We start from the raw sequence: 17,346 nt of genomic DNA on the forward strand, positions 1-17,346 counted from the left end.
GGCAAGAAGAAGAAAAGGTTGGTGGGAGGAGAAAGGCCTCCCTTGGGCTCGAGAGAAGCCCAGTCCCTTGCGTCTTCGGAGGCTCCCAGATTTCAGAAAGAGGCCGTGCCAAACTGGGATGTACCGAAAGCTGTCGGCTGGAAAGAAAGATCCCTGAGTGCAGCCAGGAAAATCCCAGGCTGGCTCCCAGGCCTGGAGCCAAGGCCTGGCTGGCCCTCCGCGCCCCCACGAGGAACTGCAGCGAGTTCGGATCCCCAGCGCCCATCTGCGGAGGGAGGGTGCCCCGGAGAGGCGGGGACCGGCGCCCGGGGCTAGCGGGCAAGCGGGCCCGCCGCCCACGTGGGAAGGCCGGCTGCATTTCCGCCCGGGCCGCGCTCGCTCCCACCTCCCGGCCCCGGCCCCCGCGCCGCCTCCGCGCGCCCGCTAGGTGGCGCCTGCGCTCTAGGGCGCGCCTCTCCGGTGCAGGCGAAAGCCACGGCGGAGCCGGGCGGCGCAGCGAACCTGAGCCCCAGGATTCCGGGGACTGGAGGGCAGCGCCGGCAGCCAAGGTAGGATTCCTGAGCCTCGGGCGTTTCCTTCGAGCCTCAGCGGTCGGGGTGGGCAGCGCGGCGGCCGCCGAGCCCCGCGCGCGCTCCGCGCACAGAACCCGAGAAGTCGGAGCGGCCACACGTGTCGTTGCCTAAGGGGACCCGGAGCCCCGCAGTCTCCAAGCTGGGCCTAGGGGCAGAGCAGAACAGCAGGTCGCAGGCACGCAGATGTGCTCCGCTAGCCTGTGCCTCCGGAAAGCTTGCCCGAATTCCCCGAACAGCAGGTCCGAAAAGGAGAGAAGAGAGTTACTGGCGCCCAGAGCGCCTACAGCTTTGCAGCCGAGTGCGGATAAGATCCAGAGAGCACCATTCTCAAACTTGGCTGCACGTTGGGATCACTTGGGGAGCGTTAAAAAAATGCTGGTGCCCCCAGTTCCACACTCCCCCCCCCGACTCAAATGTAAGTGGTCTGGGTTGGGGCCTGGGCATTTGGATATTTAAAAGCTTCCCAGGGCATTGCAACTAGCAGCCAAGTTTGAGGACCCTTGATGTGAGGTTGGAGAAAACCCGAGGACGTTTGTTACAGCGCCAAATGCTGATTGTTCTTCTCTCACTCCCCCACCCCCGCCTCTCCTCCTCCTCCTTCCTGCTTTTGAAGCAGGAAATATCTCTGCCTTTGAGCTGTCAAACCCAAGATAAAACACCAACACCTCCCCTCCAATAGGGCTGATTCTGAAAGGGTTAAACTCAGAAGTGGGCAGGGAGCAGAAAGACACTGAGAGGGAATGTGAGGGGAGACTCCTGAGCTGCCCTCATCATTTTGGTAAAGGTAGCTGAGGAGGCACGGCAAGCACCCCTGTAAGTCGTAAAAATGGTCCCGTGTATTTAGGTAACAGGCAAAGTGGTTCCCAGCATGGGCTTGGAGTCCCCGGAGCCAGATCAAGAATTCATGGAACCATGTCTGGCCTGCAAAATGGGTATGATGGTATACCCCTCTTAGAGTTGTTGTGGGAATTATTAACAATTAAAGGCCCTGTTTGCTGAGGGTAGACCCGTGCCAGGTGCTGTGCTAAATGCTTTCTGTGCCTTGTCAATTTTGACTCCTGTCGCGGCCCACAAGATAGTCCTATAATTACCCCATATGGGTGGAAGAAGCTGGGCCTCAGGAAGGTCAAGGACCATGCTCAGGGTTACATAATTAACAAGAGGCAGATTCCGGGCAATCTGACTCTCGGGCCCATGTGTAGAAGTAATCTGCTGTTTGCCTCATTGAGAGAATGTGGAGAAAACACTTAGCACAGGGCAGCTCATGGTGCATTTTCCATTAACAACAGCTGTCATTGCTGCCAGCAAAGCACTTTCACTAAATTGACTCATTCGTTCATTCACGATATATTCTTTACTAAGAGCCTACTATGTGCCAGGCAGTTTCCCAGATGCTGGACATAAAACGGTGAGTAAGACAGAGGTAAACTGGCTCTCAGTGAATTCACACTCCGGTGAGTGAGACACATGAGAACAAGGACAGTGGATCCTCATTTTTTTGCAGATTTTGTAGTGGCAAGTTCTCTTACTCGCTACAATGTATGTGCAACCCTACAATCGACATCCACAGCACTTTCGTGGTCATGCGAGGACATGGGCAGAGTCGCCGAAAATTGGAGCTGCCCAGCACGCATGTTCCCAGCTGAGGTCAACACAAGGCGACACTCTGCCTTCTGGTGCTCTCATGCTGTAAACAGGTGTCCTTTGTGTGGTCTATTTCGTGCCATGCTTTCTGCATTTTCCGTGCTTTTTTTGTTGGTGGTGGTGATTTCTCTGTTTAAAATCACCCCAAGCATCGTGTTCAAGTGCTGACTAGTGCTTCTAAGCATAAGAAGGTTGTGATGTACCTTAGAGAGAAAATATATATTAGATAAGCTGTGTTCAGGCATTAGTTGTAATGGTTTTGGCTGTGAGTTCAATATGAATGAATCAATAATGTATATTAAATTAGGTATCTTGAAACAGAAACACACATAATACAAGGTTAGGTATTGATCTGTTGACAAAAATATGACCAGAGGCTCCCAGAAACCTAACTTTAGGCTTTTCCTCTAGGAGCAATGGTTCAGTATTTGCTAATTCCATATTCATGGCAGCTTTCTAGAACATAGCTGCTGCGAATAGTGAGAATGGACTGCCGTTAGACTTCACCACACATGCAATGAAAGAATCGAGGTGCAGAGGCATACAGAGGGGCCTGCCTTAGACTGGGTGTCAGAAAGTTCGAAGTGGCCAGGCACAGAGTGGGTGGGATGAGGAAAAAGTGTTTCAGGCAGAGGAAGTAGCATGTGCAAAGTCCCGGAGGTCGCCAAGAGCTTGGCAAGGTCAGGAAACTCAAGGAGAGGGGGCGCCTGGGTAGCGCAGTCGTTAAGCGTCTGCCTTCGGCTCAGGGCGTGATCCCGGCCTTCCCGGGATCAAGTCCCACATCGGGCTCCTCCGCTGGGAGCCTGTTTCTTCCTCTCCCACTCCCCTACTGTGTTCCCTCTCTCGCTGGCTGTCTCTCTGTCAAATAAATAAATAAAATCTTTAAAAAAAAAAAAAANGAAACTCAAGGAGAGCCAGTGTGCAGGGAATGTGGTGGGCAAAGAGAGCAGAAGTGCAATAATTGTGGTAATAATAATAATAATAATAATATGCTGAAGACAGAGGCTGGGGCCAGGTGGCACTGTGTTTTGTGGGCAGCTCTCATTTCATCGATTAGCACAGTAATCCTGGCAGCCTGGGCGGGAAGGTTTCCCCCCCTCGCAGCTGATGAAATTGATGCCCTATGTGGTTAAATAAATACCTTATCCAAAGTTACACAGCTGGAAAGCAGCAAAACCAACCTCCAGTACCTCCCTCTTAATCTAATGCCGAACAGACATTTGAGTATTGATCAGTGATCTTAGGACACAGTCCTGGGCTAGAGATTTGGTTTGGTTTGGGGAGGCATCAGTGACTAAGTGGCTGCAGAAGCCATCGAGCACGGCTGAAACTACTTGGGATGGTGCACAGAGTATGGAGAAGAAAAGTCCTCAAAGGGGCGCCTGGGTGGCTCAGCTGTGAAGCGTCTGCCTTCAGCTTAGGTCATGATCCTGGGGACCTGTGATTGAGCCTCGATCGGGCTCCCTGCTTGGAGGGAAGCCTTCTTCTCCCTCTCACACTCCTCTTGCTGTGTTCCGTCTCTCACTGTCTCTCTCTGTGAAAGAAAGAAAGAAGAAAGAAAAGGAAGGAAGGAAGGAAGGGGAAAGAAAAGAAAAGAAAAGAAAAGAAAAGAAAAGAAAAGAAAAGAAAAGAAAAGAAAAGAAAGAAAGATCCTCTTGCCCTTATAAAATATTCCTGGTATGAAACCGTCAATGCCTTAGTGACAGAGTCCCAGTTGCCTGCAGGGGCAGAAGGAGTAGTGAGGGTGGGCACAAAGATGTAGAAAAAGGAAATGCGAAGGTCTGATCCAAACTACCCCCAAAATACTAGGTCTGGCATTGGGTCTCCCCATTCACAGGGCAGCCAGGTCTCAATCTGTCTCTTGTTCTTGCAGGACAATGATCTTAAGCAGGGGTCAGCAAATATTTTTCTGTAAAGGGCCTGATAGGAAATATTTTGAGCTTTGTGGACCATATGCTTTCAGTTGGCATCTACTCACCTCTGTGGTTGTAGAGGAAAAGCGGCCTTAGAAGGTATGGAAATGAGTGTGTTCCAATAAAACTTTATTTAAAACTTTATTTATGGACACTGAAATTTGGATTTCGTATGATTTTAATGGGTGACAAAGTGCTATTCTTCTTTTGATTTTTAAAAACCATTTCAAAATGTGGGGCGCCTGGTTAGACGTCTGCTTTGCAGCTCAGGTCAAGATCCCAGGGTCCTGAGATCAAGCCCCGCATAGGGTTCCTTGCTCAGTGGGGAGTCTGCTTCTCCCTCTCCTTCTGCCACTCCCCCTGTTTGTGCACTCTCTCTCTCAAATAAAGAAAATCTTTTTTTAAAAAATTTAAAAATGTAAAAACTATTCTTAGCTCACAGTTGCACAAAAACAGGCAGTGGGTTGGGGGGCTGTGGCCCGTGGGCTATCATGAGACCTAAGGGTCATAAGAATACTAAATGTCCATCTAGCAAAATCTTTACCTGACCCATGAATCCCCATCAACTGTTCTCAGCTATTTCTTGAGTTCCCCCAATAAAATGGAACTCACTGGGCACCTCATTCCATTGCTAGAAGTTTGAACTATGTGATAGTTGGGGTTTCCCCAAAACCAGATCGTGAGACAAGGATTTGGGTGTCAGGACTTCACTGGGGGAGTGATCCCAAAGAGCGCAGTGAGAGTGAAGTGGACCTGGGGAAGGGAGGAAAACCAGTGAAGGATGTGTTGGTAAGTGAGTTAGCACCCGGGCAGTGGCTCGGTTTCACTGGGGAACCCTTGGAGAGATTGTGTGTCCTGTGAAGGGGCAAGGAAGCTGGGGTATTTCCCTCCCTCCCTCAAGGCCTCCCCACTTCTTTTTCTTCTTTGTTTTTTTTTTTTTAAAGAGAGAGAGGGAAAGACAGAAAGAGCACAATCAGGGGGAGAGGGAGAGGGAGAAGCAGGATCCCTGCTGAGCCGGGAGCCCGACATGAGCCTCAATCCCAGGACCTGGAGATCATGACCTGAGCCAAAGGCAGACGCTTAACCATCTGAGTCACCCAAGCACCCTGGGCCTCCTCACTTCTGCACTCTCTCTGTGGTCCACATCACCCAGCCAGAAAATGCCTTCAGGTAGGAAGAAGAGGCCGCAGGTGCAACTGGAAGCTGTTTGCAGGTGGCCTCTGGTGGGGGCTCTGACGAGCATGGGTGCCCTACAAAGTGTTTCTGATTTGGGTTTTTTAAGTGTGTGCCGCATACCCCTGGCGACCTTGTGAGATGATTTGGTGTGGAAGGAGTCACCGGAGCTAAAGGACATGAAGTCTCAGACTAGGCTAGGAATTCCCTTTGTAAACTGTCTCTTTGATCCTGCCTGCTGCTGTCTGTCCCCGGTCCAGAAGCTCCAGCCACACTGGCCTTGTACTTCCTGGAACTTGCCAGACTCTCTTCTGACTACAGTCAACAAAAGAGGTCTCAGTGAAGTACTAGACTGGCTTGTCTCCCTTTTTTATGGAAAAGACAGCAGTCCTGAAGTTCAGGGCATGAAACAGGCAAGAGTGGTCAGCTAAATTTAAGAACATTGTTTTGTTTATTTTTACAGTTTCCACCTATACATGGCAAGTGTTTCTAACTCCACGTTCGTGGTAGTAATATCAAGTGTTTTCTTTAAAATACATTTACAGGGGCACCCAGGCAGCTTAGTTCGTTAAGCATCTGCCTTTGGCTCAGGTCGTGATCCCGGGGTCCTGGGATGGAGCCCCACATCCTTGGGGCTCCCTGCTCAGCGGGGAGCCTGCTTCTCCCCCTCCCCCCGCTCATGCTCTTTGTCTCTCAAATAAATAAAACCTTTAAAAAATAATAAAATAAAATACATTTCTATAATGTGTCTACTTAAAGAAAAATATGAAAAATAACACAGGTAATATGAGAATATGATAAAAACGGTAGTTGCCACTTACTGAGCACTTACTCTGTGCTTGACGTTATTCGAACCCCCTGACATGCATCATTTAATTATTCCTCACCACAGTCGCATGGGTTAAGTCCTACTTGACATAGGTACTATTATTAACTGAGAAAACAGTCATAGGGAAGTTAAGTAACTTGCCCGAAGTTATGGAGCCGGTAAGTGACAGAACTGGAAAGTAAACCCGGATTGTCCTACTCCACAGTTTGTGTTCTTTTTTTTTTTTTAATTTTATTTATTTGTGAGAGAGAGAGAGAGAACGAGTGCGCACACGCGAGCATGAGCTGGGGGAGGGGCTGAGGGAAGGGGAGAAGCAGGCTCCCCGACAAGCAGGGAGCCGCAAGGATGTGGGGCTCGATCCCAAGACCCCGGGATCATGACCAGAGCCATAAAGCAGATGCCTAACCGACTGAGCCACCCAGGCGCCCCACAGTTTGTGTTCTTAATGGCAGGATGACACTGCTTATCGCAAATTTGACAAGAGAAAAATGAAGAAGAAAAAAGTGGAGATGCTCTTTGACTTACTGCTGCTCAGGAAGCCGTAAGAGTTTCCTCTTTGTCATCCAGCCGAAATCTGTCTCCCTGAATCGGGCATCCCTTGGGTGTCATACTTTCTTCTGGAGCCTCAGGGAACAAATCTGTCCCCTTTGCCTCCCTACAGCCCTGCGGATATGTGATGGCAGGGAAGCTGCTGGCCCTCCCGGATCTTCTCTGTTCTAGATTAAACACTGCCAGTTCCTTCTGCTTATATTCTAACGTGTGTTCTCAGCATCCTCCTCCAAGCAAAGCGCCCCTTTCTTCCTCGTTCTTGTGTATCCCACGGAACTTATGAAGTTGTTTCTGTTGCTGTACCTTTTTTTTTTTTTTTAAGGGCCCCTACAGCTCATTCTGGGCTCAGGCTGTGGTTGGGGTGATTGACGAGGCAAAGAGCGGCTAAATCGTGTTGTCCAGAGGGAGACTGTCACTCAGAGAAAGCACCCCAGGGCCAGCATCATGGGGGTGGGGTGGAGAGGGTGGAGAGGGGGGCTGGATGCTGGTCACGTTCATTCTTTGCTGGCCCAAGATGAAGCTTCCTTGGTGCCCATGGAGCTAATCAGGCTGAAAGGGACAGACTAACCAAATTCACAGGAGCCTGGTAGGGAAGCCAGACCACAAATATATTAAATCACAATGGGACAAGCACTGCAAGGCGGCCTGAAAACTTTATGTCAGCCTGTCAGCACATTCTTTCCTCGGTAGGGAAGGCTGCCTAGGAAGCCAAATTCTAGTTAGAAGGTTGGTATTCAGGGAACCAAGGCAAGGTGAGCAAGATGAATGATTTTAATAGCCAGGATGGCCTAAGATACTCAGATCCTCTGAGGGATACAAGGGTCCACGGCCGCAGCTCTGCTGACCTAAGCCCCCATCCCTGTGCTCATGGTAGACGTGACTAAAATCAGTGACCAAATCTTTGTCTTCCTGCTGCTCCCTGGACCAACCTTAAGATCCTTATCAGGAGGACGCCTGGGTGGTTCAGTTGGTGAAGTGTCTGCCTTTGGCTCGGGTCAGATCCCAGGGTTCTGGGATTGAGTCCTGCGCTGGGCTCCGTGCTCAGCAGGGAGTCTGTGTCTCCCTCTACTCTTCCCCTCTGCTTGTGATCTCTTTCCCTCTCCCTCTCTGTCTCTCAAATACGTAAATAAAATATTTTTAAAAAAATCCTTATCAAGAGGGTATTCCAGGAGGCTCTGACCAGCCCTCTGAGCTGCCTGTAATGCTCAGAGTTTCCAGAAATCCCACCGCTCTGGGCAATGGAAGATAAGATAGACTCTCAAAGACTTCTCTTTTGTATCATTTTTGCTGAGCCCCTCGCACTTTGCCATCTTTGTCTACCTAATAGTCCTTCGGCTCATGTTAATACAATTGGCCTTTTTTTTTTTTTTTCTTCTCATTGTCAAGTCTTGATTTGATTTCCAGGCTTTGCTCTTCCTGCTTTGTCCAGAAGCACATCCTGTCCTGTCTTAAGAACTTCTGCAGATCAGTAATCACAGATACTGTGCATGGATTCCGCTGATATACTCTCCCCACATTTGGGGGGGACTTGCCGTGTACCTTCCAGAAATAACTTCTTGTGACGGAGAAGCGGTGTTCTGGGATGCTGAGCTCTGTTCTAGAATTGGCAGGATCACAGTGTTACGCTGTTAGTACTGTTATCACTTATCCGTGCCCGGGGCCACACAGGTCCCGGAGAGGCAGCTGGGGCACCAAACCCACGAGATCATTGAGTTTGCTATTATGAGCATTGATTAGGCTTCTCTGAGTGTTGGGAGACCTATTATTTTAGAGCAAGCCAACTTTTTTTTTTTTAAAGATATTATTTATTTTTGCAAGAGAGAGAGAAAGAAAAAGTGTGTGAGCACAGTCGGGGGTGGGGAGGGAGGGGCAAGGGGAAAAGCAGGCTCCCCACTGAGCAGGGAGCCTGATGTCGGACTCGATCCCATGAGCTGAAGGCAGATGCTTAACTGACTGAGCCACCCAGGTGCCCCCAAGCTGACATTTTGCCAGCTTTTAGAAATCAGTATTTTGTCCAGGGCCTCTCATCCCACTCATCTGAAGAACCTTAACTTCCCTAAAAGGGAGACAAAAATGTGTACGGAGAATCCGTGGCACCTGGGGCCACTGCAGGAGGCCTTCTTGAGATCTTCCAGAGGAAAAGTGGGCCTGCCGTCAGGGGCTGCTGGGCTGCCCAGTCTGAGGGGGGTGATCCAGTTCTCATACTAGGAAGGCTGCTAGTCTGATGAGAAAGGCACCATCCCTAGCCTCAGGGAGTCCGATGAAGAGGCATAAGGTATCCTTGATGTGAACTATTTCCCCACCCCTGAAGATATCACTATCTTCGGCTTCTTTTAAGTTCGTCAACGGGCAAGGAGGGCCCCCCCCACTTCATTCACAACTCTGATACACTTGTGCAAAGGCACAACAGAGGGCCACAGCTTTTGAGGGTCAGCCAGGAGATTTTTTTTTTTTTAAGATATTTATTTATTTGAGACAGAGACAGAGATAGCAAGAGAGAGCACAGGAGGAGCGGGGAGGAGGGAAAAGCACACTCCCCACTGAGCAGGGAGCCTGATGCAGGGATTCAGTCCCAGGACCCTGGGATCATAAACTGAGCTGAAGGCAGACGCCTAACCCACTGAGCCACCCAGGAGCCCCAATTTTTTAATAGACTTTTTTTAGACCAATTTAGATTTATAGAAAAATCGAGATGGTAGTACAGAGTTCCTGGATACCCCACTCCTGGATACCCCACACCTAGTTTCCCCTATCATTAAGATGAACAAATGTGCTATGGTATATTTGTTACGATCAACAAACCAATATTAATACATTCTTAGTAACCAAAGTCCATAGTTTATTCCAATTTTCTTAGTGTTTACCTCCTGTCCTTTCTCGATTCCAAGACCTCCGCCAATATCTGGTGTCACATCATCTCAGGTTCCTGCTGGCTGGGACGATTAGCAGATTTTCCTTGTTTTTGATGACCTTCCCAGTTTTGAGGAGTACTGGTCAGGTATGTTGTAGGATACCTCTCTAGTGGAATCTGCCTGGTATTTTCCTCAGGGCGGGTCTGGGGTTATGAGTTTTGGGGAGAAAGGCCACAGAGGTAAAGTGCCATTTTCATCACATCATGGCAAGCACCCCTGTTGTCAGCACGACCTCCAGCTGTTGACCTTGAGCTCCATCACGTGACTGTGGTAGCGTTTGTCAGGGGTCCCCACTGTCCCGTTACCCTGTTTCCTCCATTCCGTACTGTTCCATACGTGCCACGTGCGTTTGAAGGACTGGGAAGTCCTGTTCTCCCTTCTTTGGGGCAGCGTATCCACATCCTCTATCGGGAATTCTTCTGCACGGAGGATTTGGCTCTTCTCTCCCATGTATTCATCTCTCTCTCTCTCTCTCTCTTTTTTTTCCTCCTCATAGTGTGGACTTACGGGTTTTATTTTATACTCTGGTTTAGAATCCAATACTGCCTACTCTTCTTGCTCCAATTATTCCATCTTCGGCCCCGGAATGGGATTTGTGTTCATTAACTAGCCCCTGTGGCATTTCTTGTAGGTGTTAGAGTTTGAGACCCACAAGTTTGGGGTTCATGGCCCCGGCTCCACCACTTACTGGCCCTGGCTGTGCTCTTGGCAAAGCGCTGAACCACTGGGGCCTCCGTTTTCTCAGCCAAGACTGGAGCTAATGCTCTTACCTCGCACGTGGGGTTGTTGAGTAAGATGCCCATCGTGAGTCCTCTGTACCTAGACGTTGTTGTTAGTTTGACATTCCCATTCCTTCTGGGTCGGCTCCAGGAGGTTACACACCAAGGCTCGTGTGGCCCATATTCCTGTACCTTGTCACCTCCTCCCCGGTCACCTCCTCTTCCTGGTGAACCAGCATTGTCTCCCGCCCTCTGTCTCTCAGTCACACCGCGCTCCAGCCAGCCAGGCAACCCATCTAACGTACCCTATGCCGGTTCACACAGACACACATCCTCATTCCTTCAAAGCTCTCCGAAACACCACTTCCTCTGTGACACCACCTGACAGCCAGGCCAGAAGTCCCCTCTCTTCCTGTCAACTGCCAGCACACCCACTGTGCCCACTCTTGCCTCACAGCTCTTATCACTTTAGACCCTGCATCGGAGCAAGGGGACTGTCCTCTCCGAACAGACCTCATCTCCGTTCATCTTTCTATCCCACCTGCACACAGGGGGCTCCCCACGCCAGCCTGTGGTCTTATTTGCACCTCTGTAAGTTATGACAAGACAAAGGGAGTAGGGGAAAGGTCATATCCTGGCTGCTGACTGGGCTTAACCGGGCAGACACAGCGTGTGAGGGCAGAACTTCTCAGAGGTTGAGAGGGTAATCCTTGGCCATACATAGGTGTGTGTGTGTGTATACATACTTGTCATACCATGGTAGGGAAGGGGGGGTTCACATATATATTTATTATGGGACAATATACATGATGTAACATTGGCCATTTTAACCATTTTAAACTGTATAGTTCAGTGACGTTAAGTACATTTACATGGTCGGATAGCCAACCATTGCCACCATCCATCTCTAGAACTTTTTCATCTTCCTAAACTCATGCAACGATGAGTTTAATTGTTGGCTTAATTTTAATTTCCTCCCCATTCCCTTCTTCCTCGAGCTTCTGACACCCATCTTTCTACTTTGCATCTCTATGACTTTGACTACTCTGGGTACCCTGTACCCGTGGCATCATGCAGTATTTGTTCTTTTGTGACAGGCTTGCTTCACTTGGCATGATGTCTCTAAGGTTCATCCATGTTGTAGCAGGTGTCAGGATGTCCTTAAGATGGAATAGTATTATGTTTGTATATGTGGCATCTGGTTTATCCATTCATCTGTCCGTGGACGCTTGGGTTGCTCCCACATTTTGCATCATGAATAATACTGCGATGAGCATGAATGTACAAATATCCCTGCTTTCAATTCTTTTGGGTGTATATCCAGAGCAAAATTGCTGGATCATAAGGTAATTCTATTATTTTATTTTGGGGGGAATTACCATACCATTTCCACGGTGTCTATACCATTTTACATTCCCTCCAGCAATGCACAAAGGTTTCTATTTCTCCACATCCTTGTCAATATTTGTTATTTTCTGTTTTTTTTTTTTGATAATAGCCATTCTAATAGGATCTCATTGTGGTTTTCATTTCCGTTTTCCTGATGACTAATGATGTTGAGCATCTTTTCATGTGCTTATTGGCCATTTGTATATCTTCTTCTTTTTCTTCTTTTTTTTTTTTTTAAGATTTTGTTTATTTATTTGTCAGAGAGCATGAGCGAGTGCACAGGTAGGCCGAGCAGCAGGCAGGGGGAGGGGGAGAAGCAAGCTCCCTGCTGAGCAGGACCCTGAGATCATGACCTGAGCTGAAGGCAGATGCTTAACCAACTGAGCCACCCAGGTGCCCCCATTTGTATATCTTCTTTGGAGTAATGTCTGTTAAGTCCTTTGCTCATTTTTTTTTTTTTTAATGAGGTGGAGTTCTGTGTTTTTGTTTTTTTTCTGTTGAGTTGTAGAAGTTCTTTATACACGATGGATATTCATCTCTTATCAGATATGTGATTTGCAAGTGTTTTCTCCCATCCCGTCTTTTCACTCTGTTGATACTGTCCTTTGATACACAAAAGTTTTTAATTTTGATGAAGTTCATTTTGTCTCTTTTTCTTTTGTTGCCTGTGTTTTTGGTGTCATCTGCAGGAAATGGTTGTCAAATCCAATGTCATGAGGCTTTTACTCTACATTTTCTCATAGGAGTCTATAAGTTTTAGATTTTATGTGTAGGTCTTTGATCCATTTTAGGTAATGTTTGTATATGGTATAAAGTAAGTACCCAGTTTCATTCTTTTGCATGTGGATATCCAATTCTCCCAACACCATTTGTTGAAAAGACTATCCTTTCCTCATTGAATATTTTTGGCCCCCTGTTGACAATAATTCGACCATACATGTGAGGGTTGATTTCTGGGCTTTTTATTCTGTTGGTCTAAATGTCTGCTTATGTACTAGTAGCACACTGTTTTGATTATTGTACCTTTGTTCTAAGCTTTGAAATCAGAAAGTTCGAGTCCTCCTGCTTTGTTCTTCTTTTTCAAGGTTGTTTTGGCTATTTGGGGTTTCTTGAGATTCCTTATGAATTTTAGTATGAATTTTTCTGTTTCTGAAAAAAACATCATTGGCATTTTGATAGAAATTGCATTGAATCTATAGATCACTTTGAGTAGTATTGACATCTTAATGTTAAGCTTCCCAATCTATGAACATGGGATGTCTTTCCATTTATTTGTATCTTCTTTCATTTCTTTCAGCAACATTTTGCAGTTTTCTGTGTACAAGTCTTTCACCTCCTCGGTTCAGTTTATTACCAAGTATTCTTCTTTGATGCTTGCTTCCACTTTTTGAGGGTCTTGATATATGAAAAACGAGGGGCGCCTGGGTGGGGAGCCTTTGGCTCAAGTCACAATCTCCAGGTCCTGGGATCGAGGCCCATGTCGGGCTCCCAGCTCAGCGGGGAGATACCAGAATGGTGGTCAGCTTAAACTGTATGGTCCTCTCAGTGTTTCTCAGGGGCAACATATATAGACAGTGATAGAATTATATAGTGTTAAAGGGCTCACTTTGAGCCCCTTCATCAATGTGAGTTCCCCCTGTCCACTCAACCCCACCATGATGGGAGGAAAGGGGCTCGGCAGTTCCTCTTACTGGTGTAGGAATGGGGATAGCATAATATTCCTCCAGGTAGGCCCTGCTGAGGGATCCAGCAAAGGCCTGAAGTCACCCTAAGCGTAATCAAAGCATTTGCCCAGCACGTGATGCTGAGAACATTCAGACCCCTTCGAAGCCTCAGGCTAGAAGACCTCCAAGCCCCTTGGTCCTGCAGACTTTCTACCTGGAACAGAAACAGTCCCCCAGAAATGCAGATGAAACAGAACAACCAGCTTGCCCACCCCCACAGTCTTAACTAACCCCGCGGGGATTTTGTTGGCTGTGTTTCTGGCCCACATCAGTTTCAATTTGAGGAGTTGTGTGAGGACAAAAGGTGAGGGAGCACAGAGTGCGAGGGCCAGTCCCTACTCAGGCATTTCCTCACCCGCTGGAAGTCTTTGAAATAGCAGGCCTCTTCTCGGTCTGTCTGTCATTCAATTGTCTTAGAGCTGTCTTGATCTCAGAGTCTCCCTGGTGAAACTCTGTTCTTTCTCAGGCAGTGATTTATTTTGCTTCTTTGTTGTTTTTGGCCTGTGGGGATGCACATGAAACACACACCCAGTTCTCTGTCACTCCACATTTCTGCAGAACTCATAGGCTGCAGGGTCTGGAGACACAGTCTCTGTCTCCTCTGTTTCTCCCTCCTCTCCTCCCCCTCCTCCTCCTGCTAAAGCCTGTTGTTGTCTTATCCCCAGCCGGAAGCCCCTCTGTCACAGGGCCAGGTTCCTGGCCACTTGTTCTATTCCAGCTGCTGCTCCTGCAGGCTCCAGCCAACTCCTATTTCCATAGCAACTAAAACTCATTTTTCCATCCCTGCAGTTCCACTTTGGAAAGGAAACCCATAATAGTCTTTTAAAAGAAAAAAAATTGAGCTACATCTGGCATAGTCAACTTGGCCTATACAGAATTCCTAGCTACCCCCAACTCCCTGGTCCCCTAAAGATCCTCCCTTCCCTCCATCAGCCTCCACCCTTCTGACTCCCCAGGGCTCCTGACTCAAAAGCAAGTCCAAGAAGTCTGTGTGGGTCCTTTCTCTCCTTAAATTAATGCAAGATGATTTTGTGCCTTGGCAACCCAAGGAAAGGAGGTTAGAGGCTGTATTCCATTGCATCAGGTGATGCTAACCAGCATCAGCAGGATGCCTGTTTATTTGCCCTCCCCCCCAGGGGGTCAGCAAGTGCCTGAATATGACATGTCATCTCTAAAGATGAGGTTCCTACTCTCCAACTCCAACTCTTGGGCAGCATGTCTCCAGGTTATTTGAGCAAGATTGGACGCCTGCACTCCCAGTGTGATGGTTTGGCTGGCATGACACACACAGGAGCCTAGGAGTATGATGTGAATGGGGTCTCTCCCTTCTCCTGTCCCCCGGAAAGACTTCTCTTATTGACCTGGTCCATTTCCCATGCCTAAAATTCCACCATTGGCTGTGCATGCCATTGGGCTCACACTCTGTTTCCTATTAAAAATGTCAAGTGCATGTTAAGTTGTGGTCAGCTTGATACTCCCACGCCTAGCACTGTACCTTGCCCATAGTAAGTGCTCAATTAATGTTCATAGGATTGATTTAATGTTTTAGCATACAGCGGTTCAACAGACAACTTTCTAATCTGACATCTGGCCCGAAGCACTTTGGGAACTGAGCTCTGAATAAGCACATTTCGGCAAAAAGGAAATTTTATTTTAGTAACCACTTTTCCTGCACCCTACCCTCCACCACCATCAATAGGGATAACTGAGAGTCACATGCCAAGGACAGGAATCCGTTTCTAGAATAGCAGTTTGTTCTTACGGCTGCTCGGAAAACAATGTGTGCCAGGAAAATAAGGAGTGTCACTAAACACCTCCAAGGGGGACACACTGTTTGTCTAAATATGGGTCTTTATCTCTAAAACATGCTGCCCCTTCCCACTCCTGCTGCCCATGCGAGCCGGGCTTTTGGAGTCATTGGTGATGTGTTTTCGAGCCCAGCGTGGGGTAAGAGCCCCCATGGACCGTTCAGCTCAGGCTATGAAAAATACAAGCTGCGTTTGACTGAATGACAAAAAGAAATCACTGGAGCCAGGAAGCGTAGTAAATACTGCGACTCTCTGCAAATGTGCACAGCCCAAACAGCTTTTTCCAGTCTGGAAAAATGAAAAGATTTGTCTGTGTAACCCCAGCCAACTCTCTGCCCCTCCTGGCAAGGCCTCCCACCCTGCCCCAGACATTCAGTCATCGCTTTCATCCTTTGTGACTTGCTTTGCCCCAGGAAATAACATTGCCCAGGCTCTGGGGAGATATAGCAGCCTCTCCCAAGCATCTTTGAGAGATGTCTGTGTGGTTGGGTGGTGCCAGTCATTGCTGACCTTGGCCAGATGCGGCTCACAGCAGGACTGTCCGAGAGGCGGTGGGTCTGCAGTCTCCTCTCGCTGGGCTTTATCCTCCCCCTCCCAACCCCCCCCTTTTCCTTTGAAAGAAGCTTTATCCCATCCCAACTTCCATGAGACCGTGTTTAGAGAGAACGCTTGCGAAAGGTGAGGGTTTAAAAGCCCTCTCTTTAGCTAGTGCAGAGGGTGGAGATGGAATGGGGAAATTTTCAGTGACTCAAAGACAACCAGAGCCAGGACAACCATTGGTGGGTACGGCCTCTATATGGGAGGGACTTCCAGAGACAATCTGGGCTGTGCCTAGGCTGGAAGATACATTTGCATAGCAACTATGCTGTGTTTTCTTTGATGGTGTGTTTGCAGGTGGGGGGGGGCAGGGGGAAATGCTGACAAAGACTATGGGGCTATAAACACCCACCCACTAGAGCACTGCCCTGGAGACCACACATCCAGCCTGCAGTTCAGTGTATTGGAAAGGGCACTGGGATTGGAATCAGAGCAATGGGTTCGAACTCTGGCTTCTGTGATTAGGGAGTATCTGTTATTCACCACTGTATCCACAGCGCCTGGGACAAGCCTGCCAGCAGCAGGTGCTCTGTTAATGTTTGTGGAGTCAGCGAGTGAATGAGCCAATAACCTTGGATATTTTTCCACTGTGAGCCTCAGTTTCCTTCTCTCTAAAAAATAATATAAAAAATCCAACACTTACTCTGCCTAGCTCACCAGGTGAGAGAGAGAGAGAGAGAGAGAGAGAGAGAGTGTGTGTGTATATGTATATGAGTGAGTGTGAGAGAGAGAGAGAGTGCGAGCAGAAGTATGAACATTCTTTATCCTCTGTAAATTGGAATTTCGAAGTCAGTTTGGTCTCACGGTCTACGCTTCACCTTTAGTGTTTGTGTCCTTTATCAGGGGGAAGGGCTGTACTACAGAGTGTCCCCTAAACGCTTACTTCTCCATCCTACCATCTGAGTACCTTAAGGACAGGAGGGCATTTGGGGTGCTTTTAACAAAGCAGTTTAAATCTGACACCAATGACTTTTAAGGTTCTCAGCCTTGACTTATGGCCACTGCCACATCAGTCCCATACTTGGTCCCAGAACTCCCGTGAAACCCTCCCTAGGAACGGCCTGGGCTCAAACAGCAGATTTTCATTAAGCACTGGAGGGCAGGGGGAAATCTCTCCCCAGATCTTTGCCCGTGCTGGTTCCTCTGCCTGCAACACCCACCTTCCCTTTCACTGGTCCGGTACCAACTCGACCTTCAGATCTCAGCTTAGACCTCATTTCTTCCAGGATGCATTCCCTGACTCCTCCCCTCTGCCTTTCAGGCTGAGCCTCCTCTACCCTGCCCTCTCCAGGTTCACTTCCTCTGTCCACGTGCTCGAGCCCTGAAGCATGGTGGTCTCCCATTCACCTGTCTGCCTCCCTCTTGGGCGGTGGGCCGCCTGCCGACTAGGACTGGGTCTTTCCTGTTCGTTGTGGTACTCTCAGCGCCAGACCCCAGACGATGCCCTGTGGATGTCTGCTGATGAAAGGAACAGCCGCAGTGTGTTGGGGGAGAGGGGAGACAGAGACCAGAGTCAT

At 48.4% G+C, this 17,346-nt stretch overlaps 1 protein-coding gene across 8 annotated transcripts in view; it reads left to right on the top strand.

Moving 5' to 3' along the window:
- The first annotated feature begins 447 nt into the window (after positions 1-447).
- The window catches only part of CHD9 (chromodomain helicase DNA binding protein 9), a 218,217-nt gene continuing 201,318 nt past the window's right edge, over positions 448-17,346 (top strand). For all 8 annotated transcript variants that reach the window (XM_011220466.3, XM_034638811.1, XM_034638810.1 and 5 more), the window contains exon 1: positions 448-548. The gene's annotated coding sequence lies outside the window, so the exon portion shown is untranslated. The remainder of the gene's footprint in view (positions 549-17,346) is intronic.

The sequence above is a fragment of the Ailuropoda melanoleuca genome, chromosome 12 (genome assembly GCF_002007445.2).
Source record: "Ailuropoda melanoleuca isolate Jingjing chromosome 12, ASM200744v2, whole genome shotgun sequence".
Lineage (NCBI taxonomy): Eukaryota > Metazoa > Chordata > Mammalia > Carnivora > Ursidae > Ailuropoda > Ailuropoda melanoleuca.